The sequence below is a fragment of the Lemur catta genome, chromosome X (genome assembly GCF_020740605.2).
Source record: "Lemur catta isolate mLemCat1 chromosome X, mLemCat1.pri, whole genome shotgun sequence".
NCBI classification, from domain to species: Eukaryota; Metazoa; Chordata; class Mammalia; order Primates; family Lemuridae; genus Lemur; species Lemur catta.
The window spans coordinates 26,009,856-26,033,778 of record NC_059155.1 but is presented as its reverse complement, the minus strand read 5'-3'; the positions used below and the strand labels follow the sequence as shown (position 1 = coordinate 26,033,778).

General features: G+C 33.1%; 1 pseudogene; it reads left to right on the top strand.

Moving 5' to 3' along the window:
• Positions 1-788: 788 nt before the first annotated feature.
• The window catches only part of LOC123628178, a 43,955-nt pseudogene continuing 20,820 nt past the window's right edge, over positions 789-23,923 (top strand).

Genomic DNA, 23,923 nt, shown 5'->3' with positions numbered 1-23,923 from the left:
ATCACAGAATTTGTAGAGGTGATACGTCCATATTCTAATTGCCAGAAAGGAGCAAAAGTAAATCCTGTTTGAGGGAAGACTACAATTCTGAACCTCCAAGTAATTCTACAATATTTTATACACAATGTCTGTTATATAATAAAAACCACAGACATCCTGGAAAATAAGACAAAGTGACCACCATCAATAGAAAACTAAATAAAAGAAACAGATGTATAGGAGTTCTAGATGTTGAGAGTACCACATAGAAACATTAAAATAACCGTAGCTAATATGATTAAGATGAAAATTTCAGCACAGAATATGACTTTCAAAATAAGAAACATGGAGTCTTCCAATTTCTGGTCCGGAAAGTAAAGGGCTTTAAAGTTGCCACTCCATCCTAAAAACAGGTACAATGCTGAGCAAACTGAAAATTAGCAACTTGTCTTAGATGTGTAAGAAAAGTGAGACTGATCATAAGGCAAACCATTGCCCCAAATTTGAGCAGGTAGGCATATACAAAGAATCACAACATACCAGACCAGAAACCAAAAGCAGAAACCTCTAACAGGAACCAGTGATGGAGTAGGAAAACATGGACTATAATTGAAGATGTGCTCGCGGTTCTGTATGGATAATTTTGAGAGATAAAACCTCCAGGGACATGCAGTCATAGGTGGAGTCCCACCTTTCTGTAAGTTTTACCTCCAGGAGCTCTACCTTGTCATCACAGTGAATATCAGAAAATAGTCTCCTTGTGCTTCTGGCAAGGGGAGGGGAAAATAACCATTTTTAAATATGTCAGAATGTCTGTTATTCTCAAAAAGGTATGTTTTCAGGAGAGACTATTTTTAAAATGCCTAACCTGCTAGCAGTTTATCAGAACCTAACCTACCTGGGGGAAGGGAAATACCAACTTCAACTTTCTCTAGCCAAACTTCTCCACCTTAGCAATTGAGAATTGCTGAAGTTTATAATCCAGGGGCACAAGTTGACCAAAAGACCGAAACCTAATCATAAAACTACAGAATGCCTCTTTTCTTCCTACCCTTACCACTACATTACAAAAGGCAAATTTACCTCAGTTCATTTTATCCAGTACATCATGTCTACCTTTTACCAAAAGTTACAAGGCAACTAAAAGGCAAAAAATACAGTTTAAAGAGATGGAAAAAGCATCAAGATCAAAGTCAGATATGGCAGTGCTATGATCTGAATATTTGTGTTCCCCCCAAGATCCACATGTTCAAATATTAACCCATAAAGTAAAGGTGTTAGGGAAGTGATTAGGTCACAAGGGCAGAGTATCCATGAATGGGATTAGTACCCTTATAAAAGAGGTCCAAGAGAGACCTTTTGCCACTTTCACCATGTGAGGTTATAGCAAGAAGATGGCCATTTATGAACCAAAAAGAGGACCCTCGTCGGATGCCAAATCTGCTAGCACCTTGATCATGGGCTTATCAAGCTCCAGAAATATGAGAATTAAATTTCTGTTGCTTATAATCCACCAGTTTATGATATTTTGCTATAGCAGTTTGAATGGACTAAGATAGGCAGGAATATTTCAATGTTCAAGCCAGGAATTAAAGGAAAAAAACAATCTAAAAATCTACAGTTAAAGCGTCACCTCCACCAGCCAGCCATGGGTTTCAACGTGGTTGTTGGGGAGACTGCAGTTGCAGCACACCAGGGAGCCGAGGGTCATGAATCCACCAGGGCAGAATTTTGTAGTGAAGCATCTCAAAAGCTGCTACAGACATCAGGGCAGCTGCCCTGGTGTGTGTGATTTTTCAAATTTTGATCCGGCTAAATGTAAGAGAAGATCTCTAACTTCCCTAGGTGATTTGGATATCTATTCATCGGGAGGTAAAGTTGGTTCATCGTCAAGATGTTATTCTGATAAAAGAAAGCATTGTACAACACCTTTTTGCAGTTCATTCAAGCACTTAAATGTGAATTGCCTAGATGATGAACTGGATTCTTTTCATGATTTGAAGAAACAGCAAACAGAAGAAGAGTTAATTGAGAATGATCATGAAGTTAGTACCTCCAAAATAACCAAGCAATCTTTTAAAGAAATAGAAAAAGTTGCCCTGCCAACTAACATGGCCTCATGAAGACATAGGACTGAATGTTGTAGTGATGCAAGTGGCTCTCCTTTGAAACATGTCAGCTACCCAAAATCCAAAGTATCAAACAAGCAGACTTTACTTTCATATCAACTGAGTCAGACATATGACAAATTATTTCAAATACACTTGTTTCTTTTTAGCTATTTTGCTGCTAGTTTATTTTACATGTAAATTGTTTATTCACATATGAGGGAGTGAGGTGGTAGATAGACTCAAGCAATACAGATAAACAGAATTTATAAGACAGAAAAGAGAAAAAGAAGCATAACTTAGGAACAGTGAAATTTTCATTGCACAGTTAGCAGAAAAGGTTGTTGCCCTTAAAACAGTGAGAATTTAGCATGGGAGCAGATGTGACAGGCTCTCTTTGTATGATGTCAGCCAGCAACACTACATCAGCACCTCCACCCTACTCACATCCAGCCCATACCATACTTCTCAGTAGACTTCCTTCTGAATAACTGCTAAAAAGTAATGTTCTTTTCTCCATCCATTCAAGGTCAAGAGACCTCTCCTTTTGCTTCCAAGTATTTGCTTCCTTCTTTTCTTTTTCTAAGTAATGGCTTTACCTGTTTCTTCATGGGGATACAATTTGACATGGCTCTCCCTCAGCACAAGTTTATGTTGCCTTGATTCTGCCATCAGGCAAAAATAAATTGTCCTTTTTGAAATCAAAATAAAAATTCTTAGAAAAGATGATTATACAGCAGGGTTAAAGTTCTGTCATGACTCAGACTGTTATAGAAAGCAGTTCAGGGTTACAAAGTTTGAACATTACTACAGGGGCTGATATTTGTGGGTTTAGGGTATCAATTATCTTAGGAAAACAGAGCTGGCTCATATCTTAAAAGTATGTACTATAAAATGATACATACCAGAAGGCCATGCTCCCCCTAAAGGCATATTGAAAGCAGTGGATTTGGTGATGGGTAGTTAAGGTAGTAAACATTGAGGTAGGTTGGCATAGTGTAAGGCAGGGTAGGAGGGTAGGTTCAAAAATGCCCACAAGTCATGTAAACAAGCTGATTCCTCTTTCTTACCCTTTGAAAATTATTTTTGATAGGATATTTTAAATTTACCTAATTATAAGTATCAACCAGAATTTGCTTGTTAAAAATAGAAAATATGAGATCTGAGGCCCACCTGGATATAACATGAGGAAGGGAATAAGAAATCTATATTTTTAAATGCCATTATGATTCTGTGAAATTGGCAAATTGTCCATAGAGAGAGAACCTTTTAAAATACCATGGGCTACCAACATCACTCAAACCTACCCCTGCCAATAGCCCCAGTTCCTAGTAACCACCATTCTACTCTCTAGCTCTAGGAGATCATTGTTTTAAAACTCCACGTATGAGTGAAATCATGCAGTATTTGTATTTCTGCACCTGGCTTATTTCACTTAGCAAAATGTCCTCCAGGTTGTCACAAACGGCACAAATTTCTTCTTTTCTATGACTAAATAGTATTCCACACCTTTTTTTCCTAGATTAATTTCTTTTATTTCAAAATATTAATTGGGTACAAATGTTGTTGTTGCATAGATAGTTTTATAAGGCCTAAGTCAGGGTTATTAGTGTGACCATCACCCAAATAATATCCATTGTACCTGTTAGGGAGGTTTTTACACCACTCCTCCTCCATTTCTGATTTGCAATGACTTTTACTTCCCTCTGTGCCCATGTGTGTGCATTGATTAGTTTCAAATTATTAAAGAGTACATGTGGTGTTCGTTTTTCTACTCCTGAGAAACTTCGCTTAGGATAATAGTCTCTAGATCCACCCAAATTTCTGTGAAAGACATTAATTCATTCCTTTTTATGGCTGAGTAATACTCCATGGTGTGTGTGTGTGTATGTATATATCACATTTTGTTAATCCACTCATAAAGTTATGGACACTTAGATTGATTCCAAATCTTTGCAACTGTGAATTGTGCTACAATAAATATTTGAGTGCAGGTGTCTTTTTGATAAAATGACTTCTTTTCCTTTGGGTAGATATCCAGTAGTAGGATTGCTGGATCAAATGGTAAGTCTACATTTAGTTCTTTGAGGAATCTCCATACTGTTTTCCATACAGGTTGTACTAACTTGCAGTCCCACTAACAGTGTGAAACTGCAGCACAACAGAAATTTGCTGAAGAGCTTCAAAAGTGAGAATGCTTTTTACTTGAACAAGAACTGCTTTTCAGACATGAAAATGCCTTGAATAAAGCTAAAGGTGTTGAACAAGAGGTTCTTACATGATTTCAAATTATAAAGGAACAACATCATGCAGAAGTTGAACATTTAACTGAAGTTCTCAAGGAAAAGAATAAAGAAAGCAAGAGATTGAGGTCCTCTTTTGATGCACTGAAAGAATTGAATGATATCTTTTAAAAATAATTAAATGACAAAAGTAAAGAAAACAGGAAGATGGAGATTCTGGCTAAAGGAGTTCAAGCTGGTTTTTAAACTTTTCACTTTGTGAGCAGCATGAGAATTTCCTTTCAATCTCTGTATTGTCATAGATTTGTACTTCCTCTGTAAAGTAGCTAAAGGAGCTTGAACTCTTTTAGCCTGAATCTCCATCTTCCTGTTTTCTTCACTTACTTCATTTACCATTCAATCCAGCAATCTCACTACTGGGTATCTACCCAAAGGAAAAGAAGTCATTATATCAAAAAGACACCTGCATTCATACATTTATCTCAGTGAAATTGACAATTGCAATGATATGAATTTACCCTAAGTGCCTATCAACTGATGAATGGATAAAGAAAATATGATACACACACACACACACACACACACACACACACACACACACACACACACAATACTGCTCAGCCATCAAGAAGAATGAAATAATGTCTTCTGTAGCACCTTGTATGGAACTGGAAGCCATAATCTTAAGTGAAGTAGTTCACCAATGGAAAAAAAAAATACCACATGTACAAACTTATAAGTGGGAGATAAATGATGGGTATATAAGGTTATACAGGGTAATATAATGGACTTTTTAGGCTCAGATGGGGGAAAATGAAACGAGGTTGAGGGATGAAAAATTACCTGTTGGGTACAATGCATACTATTTAGGCAACGGGTACATTAAAAGCCCTGACTTCACCAAGATACAACTCATCCACATAACAAAAAAACCACTAGTATCCCCTAAAACTATTGAATTAAAATAAAATAAGTTTAAAACAAGAAAAATAAAAACAAATAAATAATTAAATAAATATCTACAGTTAATGTGCTAAGGGCTTTAATGGAAAAAGCAGACAGCATGCAAAATCAGATGGATATATAAGCAAAGAGATGGAAATTTTAATAAATAACCAAAAAGGAATGAGAGACTAAAAAACACTGTAACATAAAGAAAGAATGCCTTTAATGGGCTAATTAGTAGACTGTACATAACTGAAAAAAGAATCCCTGAGCTTGATGATTTGATAATAGAAACCTCTAAAACTGAAAAGAAAGTTAAAAAAGACAAAAAATACTCAGAATATTCAAGAACTGTGGGACAAGTTCAAAAGAGGTAACCTGTGTATAATAGGAATAGGAGAAAGAAAAGAAATAAAGAAAGGTACAGAGAGCTTATTTGAAGAAATAATTGCCAAAAACTAACTAAATCTGAGGAAAAACATTGACATACAGATTCAAGAGGCTCAAAGAAGTCCAACTAAGAAAAATCAAAAGAGAATCACACCAAAATATATTATAATCAAACCATATAAAATCAAAGACAAAGAGAGAACTGTAAAAGTAGCAAGATATCAGTGATTTGTCACATATAGGGGAGCTTCCACTGCATTATCAGTGGATTTTTCAGCAGAAAGTTTGCAGGCTAGAAGGGGGATTATGTATTCAAAGTGCAGGGAAAAAATACCTGTCAATCAAGAATATTCTATCTGACAAAACTATCCTGCAGCATATATGAGAAATTAAGACTCCCCTATATAAGCAGAAGCTGAAAGAGTTCATTGTCACTAGACTTGTTCAAAAAGAAAAGCTAAATGGAGTCCTTCAAGTTGAAATGAAAGTGCAGTGGGCAGAAGTTTGAAGCTGATTGAAAACATAAGGTTCTCTAATAAAGGTAAATACACAGGTAAATATAGTAACGTGTACTATTGTAATTTTGTTGAGTAGAATTTAAATGACAAAAGCAACAACTATAAATCTATGTCAATGGGTATACAATATATAAGGATGTAAATTGTGACAATGACAACAAATATTGAGGGTGCAGAAGAGGCTGTAAAGGCGTAGAGTTTTTGTACGGGACTGAAGTTATGCTGTTATCAATTTAAAATAGGATGCTATAACTTTAAGATGTCTTAGGGAGTTGCAATGGTAACCATGAAGAAAGTATTTATAAATATTCACAAAAATAAATAAGGGAATCAAAATACATCAATTCAAAATTTAGAAAACCACAAAAGAAGGCAGTAAGATTGGAAAGAAGAGATAAAAAGCTACTAATATATAGAAAACAATTAGTAAGTCTTTCCTTACCAAGAATTACTTTGTTTCCTTTATGGTAGGTGAACTGCATGTTTTTTTTTATTATTATTATTTCAGACTATTGTGGGGACACACATATTTTGGTTACATATTTTGCTTTTATACAGTTTGAATCAGTTATAAGTGTGCCTTTCACCCAGTTAGTGTGCATTGTACCTGTTAGGTGTGAATTTACCCACCTACTTGATTTCCCTTGAGTTTTATTTCCATATGTACATGTAAGTGTTGATTGATTAATTCCAATTTAGTATTGAGTACATGTGGTGTTTTTTTTTTTTTCCATTCTTGCGATACTTCACTAAGAAGAATGGTCTCCAGTTCCATCCAGGTATTACAAAAGATTCTAGATCACCATTTTTTATGGCTGAGTAGTGGTCCATGGTATACATACAATCCACATTTTATTAATTCACTCATGTATTGATGGGCACTTGGGTTGTTTCTACATCTTTGCAATTGTGAATTGTACTGCTATAAACATTTGAGTACAAGTGTCTTTTTTATAAAATGTCTTTTTTTTGTTGTTGTTTGGGTAAATACCTAATACTGGGAATGCTGGATCAAATGGTAGGTCTACTTTTAGTTCCTTGAGGTATCTTCATACTACATTCCATAGAGTTTGTACTAGTTTGCAGTCACACCAACAATGTATAAGTGTTCCTTTCTTTCTTTATCCTCACCAGAATCTGTTGTTTGGGACTTTTTGGTAAAAGCCGTTCTTACTGGAGTTAGATTCTTACTGTGGTTTTGATTTGCATTTCCTTGATGATTAGAGACATTAAGCATTTTTTCATGTGTTTGTTGGCCATTAGTCTATCATCTTCTGAAAATTTTCTATTCATGTCTTTTGCCCACTTTTTAATGGGGTTGTTTGATTTTTTTCTTGCTGATTTGCTTATTTGTAGATTCTTCACTTTTAAAATAAATGGATTATACTCCCTAATTTAGATAAATAGATTAGTTGAATGGACTAAAAATCAGGATCCAACTATATGCTGTAAATAAGAGACTCACTTTAGATCTTAGGACACATATAGACTCAAAAGAAAATAATGGAACAAATATTCCATGCAAATGGTAACCAAAAGAGAGCAGAAGTGGCTATACTAATATTAGACAAAATATACTTTAATCAAACACTGTTACAAGCAACAAAATAGGACATCATATCATGCTAAAATGGTAACTCACTAAGAAGATATAAAAATCATAAATATTTATGCACCAAACCTGAGAGCTCCTAAATATATGAAGCAAATTTTGACAGACTTGAAGAGAGAAATAGACATTAACACAATAATAGTAGAATAATTCAACACCCCACTTTCAATAATGGATAGAACAAACAGAAAGAAGATCAGTAAGAGAATATAGAACTTGTACAACATTACAGACCAGTTGGACCTGACAGTCAGGCACAGAGAAATCCACTGAACAGAAGAATATAGCTTCTTAAGTGCACATGAAACATTCTCCATGATAGACCATATATTATATCTCAAAACAAGTCTTAAAAAATTCAAAAAGTTTAAATCATGCAAAAAATCTTTTTTGATCAGAATAGAAAAACCTAGAAATCATTAGCAAAAGAAACACTGGAAAATCCACAGATATGTAGAAATTAAAAATAGAACCAAACAATGAATTGATCAAAAAATAAGTCACAACGGAAATTAAAAAATGCATTGATGCTAATGAAAATGAAACATATCAAAACTTATAAGATGCAACAAAAACAGTGTTAATAAGGAAGTTTATACCTGTATATGTGTACATAAGGAAAAAAATATCTCAAATCAACAACCAAAATTTACTCCTCAAGAAACCAAAAAAAGAAGAACAAACTAAAAATAATGCTAATAGAAGGAAGGAAAGGATAATGATAAACAAAATAGAAAATAGGAAAACAATAGAAAAATAAATGACATCAGGTTGAGTTTTTGCAAAGATCAAGAAAATTGACAATCCTTAGCTAGATTACCTAAGAAAAAAGAATGAAAACTCAAATAACTAAAATTAGAAATAAAAGAGGGACATTACAACTGATATCACCTAAATAAAAAAGGATTATAAGAGAATATTATAAACAATTGTACACCAACAAATTTGACAACCTGACAGAAATGGATAAATTATTAAAAACACAGCATAAAATAGAAAATAAGAAAAGACCAAAATGAGCAAGGAGATTGAATCAGAAACCAAAAACCTCCAAATAAGGAAAAGCCCAGGACCAGATGGATTCACTAGAGAATTTTACTCAACATTTAAAGAAGAATTAACAACAATCCTCCTGAAAATCTTCAAAAAATTGAAGGAGAGGTAACACTTCCAAGCTCATTCTATGAGGCTGGTCATCAAAGCCAGACAAAGACAGCATAAGAAAATAAAATAAATCTTACAGCCCAATATCCCTGAAGAATAATGTTGCAAAAATCTTCAACAAAATATTACCAAACTAAATTCAACAGCACATTAAAAGGATAACATACCATTGTTGGGTAGATAGTTAGGATCTCTGGCTCTTCTCCGGACAAGGGTTCCCTGTTTTGGTGCTGTTTGGAGCAACTGCTCCTCCTGGGAAGAAGGATAAGTGGAAGCATTCCATTTTGGTGTTGTTCCACCCTTAATTCTAGCCTGAGTAACTGCTACACCTGGGGAAGGAGGGCATGCTTTATCAATCTAGGAATTCCCCAGTCCAGGCATAATAAGATTTAGAAAGTGACCTAGAGTAACCTACGGGTAATTAATATGCCATTAGCTTGAATCTGCATTGTGGTTCACCTCCCCCAAGGTGGGCTTCCTTAGAGGGAGCTTGTATATGCAGATGGAATATTGAGGACACCTGCTGATCATATGATTAACATCCTACACCTTCCAAGAGCCCTCCTACAGACTGGGCTAATAAAAGGAAACAATCTGAAAGAACTCAGAGTAAATGAGTGGGTCAGTGAGTGAGTGAGTTGCTCTGTCTCTCTCCACTCACAGAGACAGACCTGTTTCATTCTACAATAAAGAGCTGCTCTTATGAAACTGTTCCCTGCCTGAGGTTACTCTGTTGTACTGGCCTTGCTGGTGGTTTTTCCAAGAAAGGAGTCAGAGAACTGGGATAATAGTCTGGACTTGACACTTTGGTATGTCTGGTCATTCTTCAACCAAGAGCACACCAAGAACTGAGGGAAGGCTCCCACCCTGACATATTTGGTACCAAAACCCAGGATTCTGACACCATGACCAAGTGGGATTTACTCCTGGAATGCAAGGATTTTTCAACATATGAAAATCAATCAATATAATACATTACATTAACAGAATGAAAGGCAAAAACTATTATCATTATATTAACTGTCACAGAAAAGGCATGAGATAATATTCAATACACTTTCATGATAAAAATACTCAACAAACAAAGGATAGAGGGAAGCTACCTCAATAAAATAAAGACAATTTGTGAAACGCTTATAGCTAACATCATACTCAATGGTGAAATACTGAAAGCTTTTCCTGTAAGCTCAGGCAAAAGGCATGGATGCCCACTCTCACCACTTCTATTCAACATAGTATTTGATGTCCTAGCCAGAACAAATAGTCAAAAAACAAAAAACAAAAACAACAAAAAAAGAAGTAAATGACTTTCAATTTTGAAAGGAAGATGTAAAATTATCTCTATTCACAGATGGTATGTTCATATATATGTAGAAAATCCCTAAGATTCCACAAAAAAAGTGTTATAAATAATAAACAAATTCAGCAAAGCTGTAGAATATGAAATCAAAATACAAAGTGAAGTTGCATTTCTACTCACTAACAATGAGCAATCTGAAAAGGTAATTACAAAACAATTCCATTTATAATAGCATCGAAAAGGAAAAAAAATGAGAATAAACCTCATTAAGGAGTAGAATGACTTATACAGTAAAAACTACAAAACATTAATGAGAGAAATGAAAGAAAACACTTATAAATGGAAACTCTTCTTGTGTTCATTGACTCAAAGACTTAGTATTGTTAAGACGTTCATACTACCCAAAATTGTCTACAGATTCAACACTATCCCTATCAAAATACCAATGGCATTTTTTAGAAATAGAAAAAATCCTAAAATTAATATATAATCTCTAGAGACCCCAAAAAAACAATTTTGAAAAAGAAGAATAAGTACTTGGTGTACTCACTTTTCCTGATTTCAAAACATATTATATAGTTTGAGAAATCAAAACAACATGGTACTGGCATAAACACAGACAAATATACCAACAGAATAGAATAGAAAGTCCAAATTAGCCCTCATGTATATGCTCCAGTGATCTTCAACAAGCATGTTGAGACCATTCTATAGGGGAATGACAGAGGCTTCTACAAATTGTCCTAGGAAAACTGGATATCCACATTCAAAAGAATGATGTTGGATTCTTACCTTGCACCATATATAAAAATTAACTCAAAATGTATTAAAGAACTAACTGTAAGACCTAAAACTGTAAAAATCTTAGAAGAAAAGCAGGATCAGAGCTTCATGACAGGATTTGGCAATTATTTTTTAGATATGACACCAAAAGCACAGGCAATGAAAGCAAAAATAGACAAATTGACTAATTCAAACTTACAAAGTTTGTTCATCAAAGAACTTAACCAACAGAATAAAATGGCAACCTAAGGAATGGGAGAAAATATTTTCAATTCGTGTCTGATAAGGGGTTAATTTCCAGAATACATAAAGAACTCCGACCAAATCAAATGACCCAATTAGAAAATGGACAACAGATGTTAATAAAGAGTTCTACAAAAATAATATACAAATGGCCAATAAGCATATAAAAACATACTCAAAATTACTAATCATCAGAGAAATATAAATCAAAACTGTAATGAGATATCACCTTATACACATTAGGATGACTATTATAAAAAAAGTACAATAAAAGCAAAAATAACAAATGTTGTCAAGGATGTGGAGATAACAGAACGCTTTGCACAATTGTGAGATTGTAAAATAGTGCAACTGCTATGGAAAACAGTATGGATGGCCCTCAAAAATAAATAATAAATAAATAAATAAATAAATAAATAAATAAATAAATAAATAAAGGGAGAGCTATTATATAATCCCACAATCCCTCTTCTGGTTATATACCCAAAATAATTCAAAGCAGGTTTCCTAAGAGATGTTTACATACCTATGTTCATTGCAGCATGATTTACAAGAGCCAAAAGTTGGAAGCACTGCAAACGTCCATTTATAGATTATTGGATAATGGAAACATGGTATATAGATAAAATAGAATATTATTTAATGTTAAAAGGAAAATATTCTGTCACATGATACAACATGGCTAAACCTTGAGCACATTATGCTAAGCAACATAAGCCAACCACAGAAAGACAAATACTGTATGATTCTACTTATATGAGACATTTAGAGTAGTGTAATTCATAGAAACAGAAATTAGAATGATTACCAGGGGCTGGAGGGAGGTAGAAAAGAGGAGTTGTTCAATGGATATAGTTTCAGGTTTGCAAGATGAAAAAGTTCTGGAGATCTGTTTCACGGCAAAATGAATATACTGAACACTATTGAATTAGAAAGCTAAAATTGATAAGATGGTAAATTTTACATTATTTGTTTTTACCATAATAAAAAGAATCTGAATGCCACTGAATCTCCTTTCCCATTCCACATCTGTTCTGTCAGGAAATGCTGTTGTCTCTGACTTTAGAATATATGCATAATTAACCAGTTTTTACCACCTCCATTGCTACTATCCTGTTCCAAGCCACTGTCATCTCCCACCTGGATTTTTTTCTACAACCTCAAAATCTGTCCTTTGTTTCCTCCTTTGACACTTTTACAGTATATTCTTATACAATAGCTAGAATGATTTCCTTAAAATATACTATCATATCACCCTTCTGTTCAAAATTATTCAGTGAATGGCTTCTCAATTCATTCAGAATAGAAGCTGGGGTCTTTATTATTGCCCTTCAAAGATTAACATCATTTGATACCTCATTATCCCTCTGACTGCCTCTCCTACTACTCTTCCTCTTGTTCAACTCTTTATAGTACCCTGTATGTTCCTCGGACATTTATTTGACCCATTCAACTTATGGTCTGATTTCTGAAATGCTCTTCCCCCAGATATCTATTTGGTTAACCTCTTCACCTCGGAAAAGTCTTGTTCAAATGTTGTCTTCTGAAACATGTTTATGCTCACCACTCAATTTATAATTGAAATATGCCTTCACTCTCACAACTCCTGATCTCCCGTATTTTGTTCTATTTATTTTTCCCATGGTATTTATCTCCTTCTAACCAAAAACATAAATTGAATTGCATGTTTATTCATCTTAAAAAATCTTCTAATGGCTTCCCATCTTGCACACATAACAAGACATGTCCCTTACTATGGTCTTCAAGACTTTCTGTGAGCCAACTCTTTTACCTCTCTAACCTCATATTCTAGTATTTCCATTCCCCAACCTTCCTTAGTCACCTTTATCCACTCAGGCTGCTTCTTGCTATTCTTCAAAAGTGCTATGTATGCTTTAGCCTTAGGGTCTTTATATATGTTGTTTCCCTCTCTGGAAGGCTCTTTCCTAAGATATACTCATGATTCACTCCCTCTATTTCTTCAGGTGTTTACACAAAAGCCAACATTTTTTTTTTTTTGAGATAGATTCTGACTCTGTCACCCAGGCTGGAACTCCTGGGCTAAAGTGATCCTCCCACCTCAGCCTCCTGAGTAGCTAGGAGTTTGGAGTTTAGGCTGTGCTTGGCTAATTTTTAAAATATTTTTTATAGATAGAGGATCTTGCTATGTTGCCCAGGATGGTGTAGAACTCCTGGCCTTGGCCACGCGCGCTGGCTCATGCCTGTTATCCTAGCACTCTGGGAGGCCGAGGCGGGTGGATCGTTTGAGGTCAGCAGTTCGAGACCAGCCTGAGCAACAGCAAGACCTAATCTCTACTAAAAACAGAAAGAAATTATATGGACAACTAAAATATATATACAAAATAATACCCAGGCATGGTGGCACATGCCTGTAATCCCAGCTACTGGGGAGGCTGAGGCAGGAGGATAGCTTGAGCCCAGGAGTTTGAAGTTGCTGTGAGCTAGGCTGACGCCATGGCACTTTAGCCCAGGCAACAGAGTGAGACTCTGTCTCAAAAAAAAAAAAAAAAAAAAAAAAAAAAAACTCCTGGCCTTAAGTGATCCTCCTACCTCAACCTCCCAAAGCACTGAGATTACAGGTGAAAGCCACCCTGGCCCTAAAGCCACCTTCTTAATAAAACTTACTTAAAGTCCCACATCTGTAATTGTAAACACCCCAACATTTTATATGCTTCCCTGACTATACGACGTTCCCCTATCACTTAACATAACATATATATATATATATATATATATATATATATATATATATATATATATATTTACTATTATAATCCCGGTACCCAAACTAGTGGGCACAAAATAAATATTTGTTGAATAAAGTCATACAACATTACGTCAATGGAAAGAATCGAGGTTTTGTGTTTCATTTGCAAACATATAAAAAATTACCTTTCATCAAGAAAACCTAGATATTTTAAACTTATATACTTTTTATCAGACCTAACATATTATGTGGAATAGGAATATTTTCCTTTAAATGAAAGATGGAGAATGTATAATTTATTTTCCACATAAGATTTTTGAGGTATATTATTATTTGTCATAGTGTTTGCATTAAAATAAGAAAAATTCTTGGGGTGAAGTCAGTTCAATTTTAGCCACTACTATATTTGCAAAATAAATATCTGTTAATTTCTTTCCTTCAAAACAGAGTTCAGATTAAGTGTCAATTACCATCCTACATATCCCTTTAAATCTAATGAGCAAAGACTCTTAGGGACTGCACAATTATTATGCACTGTCAGTGTTTGTTATTTGTGCCAAAGACGGAGAGAGGTGGGGGAAACATTTGACTAATATAATTCCTCCTTTGTACTTTTATACAATTTAAGTGTATGAGGCATGTCTTTATAGTAATGAAACTTATTTTCTTGTGTGACTCCTAAGTTAAGTCTAAAGACAGTTCCAAAATCCATTAATAATTTTTTACATAAAATTATGATAGACTTTTTAAAGGAAAACACTCAAAAGAGCAATGCCATATGATGTAAAGGACTCTGAGAACAAAGTGAGAAGATTCAAATTTTTGCACATTCCTTTCTAAGTGGATGTGTGATCTTTTTTGCTGATTTATTTTTGTGGGTCTCCATTGCCTCAGCACTGAGTTAAATAATCTCTAAAATCTCTTTCATTTGTAAAAATCATAAAAAATTTTCTTTTCTAATTATAGCTCCCACAATTGGAGGTGCTTAATTTGGTACAATTATTTGAGCCTCAAAAAACAATCCACCTCTTCCAAATGTTGTGTCCCCAAATGTTCTAAGTGACAACAATGATAAAATTAAGTGTTTGGATATCTTAAAACACCCATTATCTGTTCACTAAAACAGAAACCTTTAATAAAACTGGGCATTGTGGTCACATCATATTAACAAGTAACAAGGTCAGGTTGACCAACAAATTACCACAGTTCACTCTTATGTAACTGGTGACTGTGAACAGAAAGATGTTTTTCAATTTAAAGACTATGACTATCATGAAACATATCTGGGCTTTTCCACAAGATCCCCAAATTAAAGCTCAAGGACTTACAGCCACTGCTTTATGTATTTTCACTCTATAGATGGATACACTCACAAAAAAGTGTGATCTCAAATTTGGAAAAAAAAGTCTCTTGAGTAAATGTTTACCTCAAATGCAAACAATTTTGTATGAAGTATTTCTAAACACCACATTTAGGTGAAACCTATGAAGAACTTCTAAACAGGTTGCTAGGTCAGCACATAAACAGAACGTTAGAAAATATTTAATCTTCACGATGAACATTAATATTTAAATAGTTCTTTTGTTTTGTTTTCCCTTATATATCAAATTTACTTATGGGTGACAGATCATTCATTCATTTTTTCATTCATTTAAAAAAAATATTTGTTTACTCCCGATTTCCACTGAGAGTATACAAAGCTGGAAAGACCATCATTTCTACCTTTACAACAATAACAGAAACAAAGCGAGACAGATTGAAAATCCATAATTTTCTTGAACCTATGAGAAAGGTAATGCCACAAGATAACCAAGTAACTTAAAATCTAAGAAAAGAAAGGCAAAGAGTAGAGATAAGATGCAAACATTTACTTATGTGGAGATGATATATCCTGTCACTATTAAGAATTAAGCTAATACATTTTTAGTGAATAGTAAGTAATGCACCAAGGATAATTTATTAGTCTTGATAAATATTCTATACGGGAATTCTACTACTTTGAAATTTTGTACATCTAAAAGTATTTCAAAATTAAAAAAAAACTGTTATAAATTCTTGACAAATTGGTAAAAGCTGGTTATGGCTAAGAACAGAACATAGAACCTCTAGAGGCACAGACATAAGGGAAATTAACACATGCTTACAGCATCTCTTCCATGGATATCACTGGACACTCAAAACAGAGATTGATGAGGTCCTGAAAAAGCATCCCTCATTGTACAAGTCTGGATGAGGGGAATGGCAACAATAACTTCTACTCTGGTCTGTTTCTCCTGTTTCACTTATGGAAACAAAAACTTTAAACTTTGTAGAGGAAAGGGCAACAAAAAACTGTCACCTTTAGGACACTGGTGAATACATCACAGCTGGTGAAAGGGAAAAGGAGGGGAAAAAATACTTTACCCATATGAAGGCAGGAGTACTTACTAGGCCAAGAACTACATCTGGAGAGAGGCATGAGTACTGAGAAGAACACACTTCCAAGATACTGGGTCACAGTGTTTGCCTGGGATGGAGGACTAATTGAAACAACTGAAAACACCCTTTATCATCCAGTCAGTAAGAGTCAAGTAATAAATAACAGGGAAATATTATACTTCTGGAAGTGTTATAAGAGTCTGGAAGGAGACCCTCTCTAAGGCATAGTCTAAAGGGAAGACCTGAAGCTAAAGATGGAGTAGACATTGATAAAAACCTTGGGCAAACCAGAATTCACCCTAAACACAATGTAAAACTTAAGGGATTTGAAGTCTGGCACACTGACATCTGCAATTGCAGCAAGAAACTCCAAACACTATTCCACTCTTAACTAGAATCACACACACACACAAACACTAAAAGCCTAGTAAAAACAAAGTTATGCCAATTTCTAGGCATGAGAACTATTCACCATAGTCTCTACTGTCTTAAATAAGATATCCATAATTTAACAAAAAATTATGAAATGTATTTGAAAACCAATAAAAGAAACATATTGCCAAGAGATAAAGCAATCAATAGAACTATACTTTGACATAAGACAGATGTTGAAGCTCTCAGGAAGAAAGTTCAAAATAACTACAATTAATATGTTAGAAATTCTCATGGATAAGGTGGACAACATGAAAAATCAAATGGCAGATTTTAGCAGAAAAATGGAAACTATAAGAAAGATTAAAATAAAGTGCTAAAAATGAAAAACATAGAAACCTATACGGAATGCCTTTGATAGTCTCACCAGTAGACTGGAAACAGCTAGGAATGAACAAGTGAACTTTAAGATATGCCCATAGAAATTATCCAAATAGAAACACAAAGAGAAAAAGGGTAAAAATATAATAATATAAAATAAGTCAATAATGTAGATAAAATATGATCATAAAATACTCAATCCAAAAGAAGACAGAAAAAGAGGAAAAAAGAAAGTAATGTGGAATGAAGGGAAAATAGGTGGCAGGATGGTCATTTTAATAAAACCACATTAATAATTTCATCAAAGATAAATTGTATAAATGCTGGAACTAAAAATCATATTTTCGTATTAGATTAAAAAACTCAAGACCAACCTTTATGCTATCTACAAGAAAATAACTATCTATCTATCATCTATCTATCTATATACATATAAAGACCTAGATAGGTTTAATGAAAGTAAGGAAACTATACACAATGCAAGCACTGATCAAAAATACAGCTGGAATATCTTTACTAATCTCCAAAAAGATTTCAGAACAGATAATATTAGGAAAAGAAGGACATCATATAATAATAAAGGCATCAATTCTCCAATAAAACATGAAATTCCAAGGGTATATTCACCTAAAAATAAAACTTCAAATTACATGAAGCAAAAACTGATAAACTAAAATCCACAGTTGTAGATGGAGACATCAACATTTTTCTCAGTAATTGATAGACCAAGAAGAAAATCATTTATAAATCAATTTGACCTAAGAGACACTTACAGAGGACTCAACCCCAAAATAGAAGAATATGCTATTTTTACAAAAACACATGTAATATTCAACCATATTCTTGAATATAAAGCCATCCTTAAAAAATATAAAATATTAGTAATCATAGAATGCCTGTCCTTTGACAGCAATTGAAATCAACTAGAAATCAGTAAAAGAAAGATACCTGAAAATCCCCAAATATGTTCAAAATAAACAACACATTTGTAAACAACCCGTATGTTAAAGAGGAAGTCTCAAGGAAAATTAATACATTCTTCAGAGGTAAATGAAAGCAAAAGTATAACACATCACAATTTGTCGGATATAACTAAAGCAATACTTAGAGTGAAATTATAGCATTAATCATTATATTGGAAAAATGTAAAGGATTCAAGTAGGCAATCTAACCTTCCAACTTCACTAGAAACCAAAAGAGCATATTAAACTGAAAGCAAGCAAAAGGAAGGAAACATTAAATCTGAATAGAACTGAAATCAGTAAAATTGAAAACAAAAACAATAGACAAAAGTAATGAAACATAGAGCTAGTTCCTTGAAAATAATAAAATTGCCTTTTTAACCAAGGAAAAACAGAGAGAAGACACAAATTACCAAGATCAGAAATTAATATGAGACAAGCATTATTACCACAGACCACAGAAAGGTTAAAATGATAAGAAAATACTATTTATTTATTTATTTATTTTTATTGATACATAATAATTGTACATATTCATGGAGTACATGTTACATCTTTTTTTTTCCAAAATAAATAGTACCAAAATACAAAAAGAAAAAAATTTCAGGGCTTATGTATAAAATATGCTTCAATATACGCATAAAATGCTATTGCAATGGCTGTATGTAGTCATGTAAATGCATAGGAAATGATGGCAGATACACTGATCACAGTGTTTGTTTCTGGGAATGGAAAAGAGATTGAATAAGAGCTAAGGGTAATTCTAACTTCATCTTTAGGATTTGAGTATTTATAACCACAATACAATCTTTTTTTGCCCTTATAAATTTACGAAAGTAAAATAAAATAAGGTGATTCTGCAGTTTAGAATGCATTAAGTTATTAGGAAATAAATGACTTTAAATATATGAGAAAATTTTCCTTGTGTCAAATATAATTTGTAGATCTCAAAGTAAGATTATAACTTTGTTCTGTTCATTTTTTTATATTCCATTATTAAAATGAATAGTTTCTAAAATTTTATTTCTCAATATGAGAAATTGTGAACAAACTTGATTTTTACTTTGTTATAATAAAAAGTGGTCTTTCAAATAAAAAAAACAGAAAAAAAAGAAAATACTAAATACATTTCATCCATCTACCTTATCAGGAAAATCACTTAAAAGACATTAAGTCCACTTAAGAAGACATAGATAATCTTTTTTGACCTATAGCTAGTAAATAAACTGAATTCATAGTTAAAAGACTTCAGATAAAAAAACTACAGGACCAGTTAAATTCTACCAAACATTTAAAGAAAAACATTACCAATTTTATATGATTTATTTTAGAAAATAGAAGAGGATGTCTACATCCTTACTAATTTTATGAGACTATCATTACCTTAGTAGCAAACCAGGCATAGATATTATAAGGAAAAAATAATTACCAACTAATATACCCATAAGGAAGACAGATGAAAAATATTTAACTTAATATTAGAAAAGTGAGTCTAACAATTTGTAAGCAAATACAATACTTTAAATCAATCAATGTAAATCACAATTTCTAAAGACTAAACAAGAATGATGATAGAGGACATAATATTTAATCGTGAAAAATTTGGATGCTTTCTCTATAATGTTGGTAACAAAATGAGGATGTTCACTTTTACCACTGCTATTCAATATCATATGGAAAACACTTGCAGTGCAATAAGGTGAGAAAAGGAAATAAAAGCATACAGACTGGAAAGTAAAAAGTATCTATATTTGCAGATGGCATAATTGTTTACATAGAAAAATCCCCAAAAAGTCTACCAAAAAGATACTATGTATAACCATTTTGGAAAGTAGATTGTCAGTTTCTTATCAAGGTAATCGTATACTTGTCATATGATCCAGCCATCCCATTCCTTAGTATTTACCCAAGAGAAATGAAAACTTATGTTTACACAAAAACTTGTATTCAGTTGTTTATATAAGGCTTATTCATATTTGCCAAAAATTGGAAACATGTCAAATGTCCCTCAAACTCTGAATAGATGTCCAAATTGTCAGACATTCACACAATGACATACTACTCAGCAATTAACAGGAATGAACAATTGATGCATGCAACAAGATCAGTGTATTGCAAATGTATTTTGCTTAATAAAAGAAGCCAGACAAAAAGCTACATATCATATGATTCCATTTGCATATTTTCCAAAAGGTAAAACTATACTGATGAAGCACAGGTCAGTGGTAACAATTGTATGGGGTTGGAGAACCAGTTTACCACAAAGAATTGCACAAACGGAATTATTTTGTGGGGGTAGACTTCTGTTTTGATTGGATATTGTAAAGGCTAAAGACAAAAGGACCTATAAACATGACATACTTTCGTTGTCATTTTTTTTCTCAGGGAGAAAGATTACGGAACTTCTTACAACTATACTAGGGATAAACAAATAAATAAATATATTGTAGATCCATGAGAGAGAAAGAAGTTACAGTAAACAAGAGGAATCTGAAATAAATCTTGTGGTGCTGAATTAGAGTCAAAGATATTAATAAGAATATATAAAAAGATGATAGATGGCGATAGATGATAGATAACTCTGAAGTAAATATAAATATAATATACATTGGTTATTTTGCATACCCACATTTCCTTGTTTTCTAAGAGCTTACATCCTATTTGGGATGAGTCAGACAATAAACACCAAAACTTTTTTTTTCAGATAGTCATAAATGCAATGGAGAAATATAAAGCAGGTGGATATGTGGATATAAGGAATACAGGGTTGTGGGTGCATTGTTATTATATATATAGAGTATATATATTAAATATGTAATATATATGTTATATAAACATATATACATACACATACTGTCTGTGAAATTTTCTCTCATAAGGGGACATTTGAGCAGAGAATGAATAAACTGAGAGGATGTATCACACAAATATTAGAGAAAATAAATTTTAGCAGTGGAAAGAGTGATCATAAACGTGAGGCAAAAGTATGATTGATGTGTTATTGATAATAATCTAATCTGCATAGAGAACTATAGACATTTGACTACCTAGGCCTTCCTAATTTTCCCCCTTTTAATCAAAGCCTTTTTTCTCAATGTTAACATTATGACAGGCCTAACCATCAATATGAGTTGGTGAAATAACTTTTTAAAGCTTTATTTAAAAGGGTAACATTTCATATTCCAAGGTGTTCTGCTTTCAAAATATTTTACCACACAGTTCTCTTAATTTTCAATCCCCCTTTAGCACTGCATTTCCAATAGTTTACTAAAAGATTTTTTTTATGTTTTTAAGCACTTTTACAGAGTACATCTCCACTTAAAAGGTGCCCACCTAAAAAACTGTTCTTATAATTTACTAAAGGCTTTCTCTATTTAATAACTTTTATATATGTGTTACTATCTGTCTTTTCCCTTGTTGTGACTTTTATAGGTGATAGATAATTCTCTATATTATAAATATATAAACTGTATAATATTTATATTTTTGCCTATACTTACAAAACACTAATATCAGTAATCTGGTACTTGTCACTAAGTGTTTTATAACTATGTTATTTTCTGAGCAAAGTCAAAGAATAATCAATTCATATACAAGATTTGAATTGAGTGTGTGTTCACATGTGTTTAAATAAGTTGGCATTCATGGCCATCAATCAAAGCCAAATATGTCAGGGTGAAATTTGCAGTGTAGATCTAACCCCATGAGCAGACATTTTTACAAGTAAATTATTTCTTTTTCTAGACATGAAGGATAGTTATATTTTTATTTTATAGAAGTAGTATTTTTACTGTACTTATGCATATTGCCTAGGTAATTTGAAAAGGCACCAGTTCCAGCAGAAATCTATAGATTATGATTGCCTTCAGTGCCTTTTCTTGTTTTAGAATGTTATATTATGTCTATCTCTTAGATTACGAGATGCCCTTGATGTTGAAAAGAAAGTATATATAGTGCTACATTCAATATGCAATTGGTCATTCCTTCTGCTTTTTAATTTAGATGCACACAAATGGTTGAATCACATAGTGCATCTGACAATACATGCATAACCATGTTACATGGTATAAGAATGAGATATCATGGTGACATAAATAGTGTAAAGTACTTGTCCCTTCATCTCTGTCTCCCAATCAAAAATCCAGGTTAGCACTTTTATAATTTTTATATTCCTGGTATTTAAACCCATCTATCCTTTAATTTTCTTACTTTCAATTTCAATAACCTTTTAAAAATAATACCCCAATGGATTCTTAGGGGATAATAGATGTTTGCAAATGAAATAAAATTTTGAACTTCAATTGAAAGGTTTTGTTAGCATTATAAATCTGGCAAGACCAGACAAAGTTCATTACAAAATTTGTCATCACATGGAAATACCTTACTTATAAATACAATATATCAAACATTTTCCCATATTCTCCTACATTTTCATATTTCATATAAATTACCCAGTGTATGGATTTAATTATGGGGATTATAAATAAATTTTCTAAATGTCTCATTGTTGACATGAATTTTAAAAGTTAAATTTCTTAAAAACCAAATAGAAACTTTAGCTAGTAGTGTCACTGCAGGAATTGAGATAAAAGACATTCTATTTGTTTGTAACACTTTTGCCCCAATTATCACTAAGGCAATGTGAAAAATGCATTTGAGATGAGAGAAAGCATATCTTGGCACTGCGGCTTAAGTAGATTTGTTATTCATTTAACAGATAAATGAAGCCTGTAAAATGTGTTACAAAGTGTGTTGTTTCGACTGCTACTGTATTACTTTGTGATAATTTCCACAGGAAATAGTCTACCACTGCTACCTACCGTCAAATCCAGTTTCCAGCTGTGAAGTTGTACCTCTTCCATTCATTTAAATATGGATTATTTTTATTCTCTTTGGATTTGGCATGTAAAAATGCCATGAAAATAATTCTTAGATTTCCACTTCCTTGCACTACCAGTTTTTAAAAATCTATGGTAATCCAGGGAATATTATAGTATTAGCATTAGGTAAATTTAAAATGCACAAAATAAACCCATAGGTTCATCTTAGGTTTCATTGCACAAAAAAAGTCTTCTATTCACTGATGGTTTTTAGGTTCCTTTCTGCTTCCTGTTTATTTCTTGTTCCTGAAATGTCAGTTAATACCTGGTTAATGCTCTATATTCCTTATATATGTCTTTTTGTCTTATTTTAGATAGCTTCTTAAGCAATTCCTGAAGTAGTTATTCCAAATAATATTCATTTAGTTCAGTCTTTTGTCTTCCATCTACCCCTCACTCTCAGCGTTCTTCAAAGAGCAAAATGAGGCCATCATGAACGGACTCCTTCAATTATTATACTGTATATCATACATTTGCCTATAGGAGCACCCATTCCTTTCTCATTTCTTCCTCCTTCACAGTTTTCATTTTTTTTCCTCCAAGGATAACACTTCAATATTTACAAAGGATTCCTTCAACCTCACCCTCCTCCAGGGCCTAATTCTATAAATAATGCCCATTTTCTTCTATAACTTCAAATTATTTCCAACTACTCCCTGGTTTCCAAGCCTTCCCCCTTCTCCTGTCAGTCTGTATTCTTCAGAATAATCCCATTTTCCAGAATCAGTGACGTGATTCATAAGAATTAAACCTAGAGTAGCAACACCTAGTGACTAAACCAGTAGCTGAGAAATTAAGGGGTTCTGTTGATGGATAACCAGATGGGTAGGTTATTCAATCAGAATGAAGTAGGAGCTAGGGAACTGAAAATGAAAAAAAGAATTGATGCTAGGCAAT